We start from the raw sequence: 7943 nt of genomic DNA on the forward strand, positions 1-7943 counted from the left end.
CAACTCGTCTGAAGACTCAACATGGGCAATAGTCATAAAAGCTTAATAGTTCCCCTTTCCATCACAGCTTTCTTTAGAATCTGAGTCAGATGAATCCGAGTCACTTAATGTCAAAGCATACACTTTGCCTTTCAATTTCAAATAATTCGGACATTCTTTCTTAAAGTGTCCATGCCTGTTGCATTCGAAACAAGTGACACCTTGTGTAGATTGGGACTCTTTTCCATCTTTCTTTTTTAATTCCCTTTTCTCTCTTCCTGAACTTTGGAATTTTCCTCTATCACCAAATTTGCCATTATTCTTGAATTTCAAGAATTTTCAAATTTTTTTTACAAGGTATGCAACATCTTTGTCAACCATATCTTCTTCCGATGAGTCATGGTCTTCCACCTTCTCATTAATGGTCTTAAGAGCAAGAGATTTACTCTTCCGTTGATTGGGCAGCGACATTTCATAAGTCTGCAGAGAACCAACTAGCTCCTAGACTTTTATGTCATCAAGGTCCTTGCTCTCTTCAATCGCTATCACTTTGGCATGAAAACTTTCCGGCAATGATCGAAGGATCTTCCTTACAATTTTAGAATCCTCCATTTTCTCTCCCAGATTGAACTTGCTTACAATCACCTCATTCAGCTTGCTATAAAAAGAGTCAAAGGACTCATCCTCACTCATTTTTAACTCTTCAAACCGAGTGGTTAGCATCTGTAGTTTGGTGTCTTTTACTTTCTTCGTGCCTTCGTAAGTGGTCTCCAATATCTCCCACGCTTCTTTGGCAATGGTAATGTGAGAGATCCTGTGAAATTCATCTAGAGACACACCACAGAAAATAGCATTGAGTGCTTTACTGTTAGCATTAGATGCAGCGAGAGCTGCCTTATCCCATGTGGATTTGGCTGCCTCAGGTTTGGTCCAACCTATCTTAATAGTATCCCAAACAGATTCATCAATGGAACACAGAAATGCTCTCATACGAACCTTCCAAAAGGCATAATTACTACCATCAAAATATGGAGGTGCATTTAGGGATTGAGATCAATCCATCTCAAAAGGGAGTCAAGGATCACACTATGGTAATGAAACTACTAGAAGTGTACCCGCTCTGATACCAATTGAAAGTTCAAATAGTGTAAAAACACCCTTGAACGTTTAGACCCTCAATTTACAAATTAACCAATTCAAGCTTTATGTCAAACAACTAGTGTACGGAAAATGAACAAAAGCTATAAAACAGAATTAGCAAACAATCTAAACCAAATTAAAATCACAACCTACAGCAGATAATAATAGGCAAAGATAAAAGGGAAGGAAGATGCAAACACAAGGACAACACGTGATGTGTTATTGAAGAGGAAACCGAAGCCCTCGGCGTAAAACCTCTCCGCCGCCCTCCAAGCGGTAAACAATGCACTAGAAAATGTAGTTAGGATACATGGACAGCAATAGACCCTCCAAGCCTAATCTACCCAGTGCACCTAAGCCCTCCAAGCTTCTTGCTCCAACGAGGTTGCGCCGAATCTATTTCTTTTCTAGCTGCCCGGATTTCGCTACTTGACCATAGCATCAACCAATGTAGATTGGTTACTTCCTAACTGCTTCCCAAAACACCAAACAGCCCTCTCACAGTAATGGATATGGTGAGAAAAAGGTTTTGGTAAAATGTCTCTCAAGGATTTGACAATGGAGAGGAAGAGAGTTGAGGAATTTGAAAAGACTCTTACGTAAAGATTGTAGATGAATCAATCTTGTTTTACCAATCTTGTTTTACCAATCTTGTTTTACTCTAGGGTTTCTCTCTCAAGATTCTCTCTGGAAGCTCTCTTTCATTTGTAGGTATGAGGGGTATTTATACTTGGGTGAGAAAATAATGTGAAACGTCAGGTTTTACAAAACAGGGGTGGCTCGTGGCTTGACTGAGTCGCGAGATCCAGCCGCGTGATAACAGAACGGTCGGTTGTCCTATTTTGTCTTGTAGTGCTCTAGCTAGCATGACACTTCAACTTCTGGCATGCTTGGCACGTGTGCTGCTTCTGGCGGTTTGCAGCCATGAGACTCTGTTTTCTTGCACACTCTTGAGCATTCAATCACTCTATCTCACTCACTACCCTTACAACAAAACCCACCTAAATACAGGGTTACTAAATGCTGAAATACAAGCAAATTTGGCACGGAATAAAGCCAACAAGATGGTTGATTAAATTCAACCTTACACTACCCAATGTACCTAAGCCCTCCAAGTTTCTACTCCAACAAGGTTACACCAAACCTATTTCTTCTTTAGCTTGTCAGATTCTGCTACTTGACCATAGCATCTACCAATATGAAATTGGTCCCTTCTTAACTGCTTCCCAAACACCAAATGGCCTCCTCATAGATATGGGTATGGTGAGAAAAGGTTTTGGTAATGTACCTCTCAAGGATTTGACAATGGAGTGAAAGAGAGTAGAGGAATTTGAAGAGTTTCTATGTGAAGATTGTGGATGAATCAATCTTGTTTTTCTCTAGGGTTTCTCTCTCAAAATTCTCTCTAGAAGCTCTCTCAAAATCGTGGGTATAAGGGTATCATATACTATATATAATAGCAGAAGCTGAGAGAAAGTTGATTCCTACAATTAAGGAGGTTCTGACAAATAGGATAACTGCCTATCTAAAATTCAAACACGTATAAGTTAAAAATGCGATACATTGTATTATTTGGCAACGCTACAACACCGTTTAAAAGCCTCTCCCTGTAAAAAAAGAAAAATAACCGGTTAAAATCCAATTAAAAGCTTCCAATAAAGGAAAAAAAACGCAGATATAGAGAGAGAAGCAAAGAGTTCCAATACTCCAAAAAAATAAAATGCAGATACATAGAGAGAAGGAGAGAGTTCCCTCGCCAGCAAAAAGAAAAATCTATGGGCATCACCGCATCAACACTGTTTAGGCTATATATCTGCCACTATAAGATTGTCGGAACCGGCTCCGGTACATTTTTCTCTATTTTTTTAGATTTGGGTATGAAATATTACTTTTTATTGAGTTCTTTTGTTGGATAGGCTTAAATTTGATTTTGGTTTTGATTCTGTTAGGTTTTAAGTTTGTAATGTTGGCAAACCATGACAAAATATGACAAAAACTAAGCCTTATTAGTTTAGAATGGTCTACATTGAAGCCCAAGACAAAAAACTCAAGTTTAGGATAAAAAATAACGAGTTACAAGCTGGTTAGTTCGATCGATCGAAAGACAGATTCGATTGATACAAAATCGCATATCAGCAAAATCAGCAAACGTAAAAAGGCCATAACTTATTCGTTTGAAGCCCAAATCGCGAGCCATTTTTTCCAGTATTTAAAGGACATTATAAGCTAACCCTAGGTGGGGTTTTGAGAGTTTTTTAGAGATATTAGAGTGCATCTTGTGCCTCTTTTGTAGATCTAGGTTTTTGTACCCAAAAGCTCTCTTATGTCTTCTACCGGTGTTATTCCTTGAAGAATCTCAAGATCCGGTGTTGTAGAAGTTGCTGCTTTCTCTAGTCATTAAAGGTGTTGATGATCTAAACCTTCAAGGGTGGTCTTGGAGTCACAAACAGGAGATTTTGTGTTGCTAAACCTTTGAGTGGGATCTCAAAGTCACAAACGGGGGTGTTTCTGTTTTGCAAAGGCCAAAGAAAGAAAGAGTCCGTGGATTCGGAGCTTGCACGTAGTCGTATCAGTAAGTTCTACTGGTGGGTAGCAATAAGAAGTCGAGTGTGGGGGCTTGTAAGTCTTATTGTATGAACTTCGATTCTTTCTAGTGAATTTGCTTTTTACCTTGAGGATAGCTAGGTTAAATCCTCCCTAGGTTTTTAATTGGTTTGGTTTTCCTGGGTTATCATATCGTTGTGTTATTTATCTTTCTGCTGCTATGCATGATATGATTGTTTGATTGTGATAACTTAGACTTGTAATTTGGACTAAGTAATCACTTGGCTAATTACCTAGGTTAATCTGATTGTGGTTTTGAGTCTAAAAACCATCAAGTAGTATCAGAGCGGGTTGCTCTTTTGTTTTAGATCTTTTGATCTAAAAGCTGATCCTTGCTCCCTGTTGTCATGGATAATTTGAAGTGTTTTTCTGATCATATTTCTGCTCATGCTTCTGTTGATTTTATTGATGCCTGTAAAACTCTTCGTAAGGAATTATTGAAATCTATGAAAATTGCTAAGAAATTCAAGGAAGAGTTAAAATTGGCTAATCTTGAAAAAGAGGAATTGATTGTTAGATTAGATGAATCTAATAAAAAGAATGAATTTCCTCTTAAGATGAGAAGATGAAAAACTTGGAACAAGAGTTAGTTAAATCTAAAGCTAAAATTGAAAATTTGACTAGTACCAAGCCTGTTGTTGATAACATAAGTGTTTATGTTTCTCTTAAGCCTAAAACTGAGAAAGTTTATATCCCTCATTTCAAGAGGAATAATAAAGAAAAGACATATTTTGCTAGGTTAGACAGAGGTAAAAGTTTTGATGTAGACGCTGAAGTTTCTAAACCTAAGTCTAAACCTACTGTTAGAGAGCATAATAAATCTGTTTGTGTGCCTACCTGTCACCTTTGTGTTGTACTTGGTCATATTAGACCAAATTGTTCTTTGTTAAGGCAAAAACCAAAATCTGAGACTAGACTTGTTATTAGGAATATTGATGTTCCTAAATTTGTTCCTGTTTACCACTTTTGTGGTGTCCGTGGTCACATTCGTCCTAATTATCATAAATTGAATTTTAAGCATTCAGTGTTTCAATCTAGGATATGTGATGATATTTCTCCTGTCATAAGTCCATATAAATTGTTTTATATTATTTTGAAAATTTTAAGCTTGTTGGCTTGTGAAAGGAATTTGCAGGATTTTAGTCTTTCTCAGAAGATTGGTGTAATCTCTCAAATACACTCTTCTTCTCATGGATTTTCACCTACAAAGCCGAAGACTCGTGCTAGATGGGTGAGAAAAGATTCTCCAAGGTGAGTGTTGCTAACTTGTCCCTGATTTAATTCTTTCAATTAATTGTGGACATGTTTTGTTTCTATTTTTGGTCGTGTTTTTTTGGTTGTTTTTTATTAAAAAAAAATCCAAAAACATTGAAAATTTTCAAAAAGACAAAAATATTTTATTTTGTGTCTAGTTTTTCTTTTTGAGGATTACATGAATTATGATATCTCTCTCTTGATTTAGAACATGCTTGACATTGTGGAGAAACTTGGATAGTATGTGTTATAAGTGTTAAGCTATTTTTGATTTGGTGTGAGTATGTACTAGTTTGTACATGTACTCAAGGGTTAATTAAGAAATTGATATTTCTTGTTTATGTACCCTCTATAGCTTAGTTAAGCACTGTCATGCATTGCATTTGCATTGTTCATTTAGTATAATGTGTGCTTTTTGTTTTTGGTCATAAATTTTTTAAAACCAAAAAGATTTTTGTGTTTTGTATTTCTCATCTTGGATTTATAATCAAGGATTGGCCATATTATCTGAAAGTTCAAAAACGTGTACAAAAACACTTTTGAACGTTTAGACCCCTAAAAAACCAATTTAATCAACACATGCAATATGTTAAACAACTAGTGTGCGGAAACTTAACATATGCTATAACAAGGAATTGATTAAACAACTATCTAAGCCACATCAAAATAAACCACAGCAGATTAATGTAAAGGCAGAGATAGAGAGGAAGGAAGATGCAAACACAGCGATAACACCAGATATGTTATCGAAGAGGAAACCGAAGACCTCGGCGAAAAACCTCTCCGCCGCCCTCCAAGCGGTAATCAATCCACTAGAAAATACAGTTGGGATACAAGGACAGCAATAGACCCTCCAAGCCTAATCTACCCAATGCACCTAAGCCCTCCAAGCTTCTTGCTCCAACGAGGTTGCGCCGAACCTTTTTCTTTTCTAGCTTTCCGGATTCCGCTACTACACCGTAGCATCAACCAATGAAGATTGGCTCCTTCCTAACTGCTTCCCAGAACTCCAAACGACTGTCTCACAGAGATGATAATGGTGAGAACCAGGTTTGGTATAATGGCCTCTCAAGTATTTGACAATGGAGAGGAAGAGAGTGAGGGAATTTGATGAGACTCTAAGGTAGAGATTGTGGGTGAAACAATCTGGTTTTTCTTTAGGGTTTCTCTCTCAAAATTCTCTCTGGAAGCCCTCTTTCAATCGTGGGTTAAAAGGGTATTTATACTGAAGAGGAGTGGAATGCAAAACGTCAGGTTTTTCCAAAACGGGGGTGGCTCGCGGCTTGACTAAGTCGCGAGTTCCAGTCGCGAGTTAACCGTATGGCCAGTTGTCCTGTTTTGTCCTGTAGTGCTCCAGCTAGCATGACTGTTCATCTTCCAGCATGCTTGGCACGTGTGCATCTTCTGGCGGGTTGAAGCCGCGAGTCCAGCCGCGAGTCCCAGCCGCGACTCTCTGTTTTCTTGCACACTCTTGAGCAATCTTCACACTATCTCACTCACTACCCTTACAACAATCCCACCTAAATACAGGGTTACTAAATGCTGAATTACAAGCAAATTTGGCATGGAATAAAGCCAATTAGATGGTTGAATAAATTCAACCTTACAATCTCCCCCTTTGGCTATTCCGTGACAAAACCCTAAAACAGACTCTAGACTTAACATGTGAGTTAGGAACAGTTGATCAAAACTCACTCACACCTAATTCTAGAAGCTGTGAAGCACTTGAATCATATGAACATAAACTCCTGAAACACAACAATACACCATGATCATTGTAAGCAGAAAATTATAAATGCATATGAAACAGGCAAAAAGAGATCAAGCATAAGATGGAGTTAATGAAAAAACCATGGCTTGATCAACCAAGTGAACACCACAAGGTAGTGATCACAGTGTTCATTCACACTTGGAATGAACACAAGGACATACAAGTTAACAAGCACAAGGCAAGACACTTGTATGTACAACACTCAACCAATGCATAGCACACAAGGCATATGCATCTAGGAACAATCCTACAAGGGCACAAGAGTGACTGTACATAAACCACAATGCAGAACATTTAGATTTAAAATACTGATTTCACATAGCATAAAGGCTGCACTTAAGCATGGTACAAACCACAAGGCCTACAAACTATGCATAAAACATAAACCCTGAAAGCTTACATAAGCATATGGGTACAAACCAACAAATACCTGAATAACATCATCAAACATATATAAAAGTTTATCCAAGAGTATATGAAGAAAGTTAGAAACAGTTATACACCAAAACACAGTGTATCAAAACCAAAATAACCATTAGTTTAGAAGATGAGACGAAAACAAAAATATGTGTGTGTGTGTACTCCCCCTATCACTATGCACACTTCCCTTTGAACTTTTTCTCCCCCTTACTGAATGCTCTCCCCCTTTTTGTCACGAATAGCTAAAGACTCTCATCCAACTTCCGTTGAATCTCATCTAGCTGATTCTCCATAGTCTCGAGGCGCATTTGGACATGGTTGTTTGTGGAGTAGAGAAGTGCCACAAGCTCATCAACTCGTTTCTGAATATGCTCAAGAACACTGCCAACTCTGTCAGTATGAGAAGCAATTTGTGCTTGCGGAATACCAGCCTGTGAAGCTTCAGGAACATCACGAGATGTAGATGTGGTATGTGCAGGTGTCTCTGAGTCAGGGGCAAATGAAGGACCCGGAGAGATGTGAGCATGTCTTAGAGATTTGGAGGAGTGACTTCTGCTCGCTTGAAGAGTTAACAAAGAAATGGGACGTTGACGAGTCAACATTTTACCATCTGCAGGAGGAGTAATGCCTGCATTAAGGATGAGCTTCATGACGAGACTGCAAAATGGAATGATTCCTTGAGCTGTAGATCGACAAGCGGTCTTCCTCAGGTTGTAGTAGATGTGAGCACATATATCAATGGGGGCTCCGGTAATGAGATCACACAGAAATATAG

Source organism: Quercus robur, chromosome 3 (assembly GCF_932294415.1).
Source record: "Quercus robur chromosome 3, dhQueRobu3.1, whole genome shotgun sequence".
Taxonomy (NCBI): Eukaryota; Viridiplantae; Streptophyta; class Magnoliopsida; order Fagales; family Fagaceae; genus Quercus; species Quercus robur.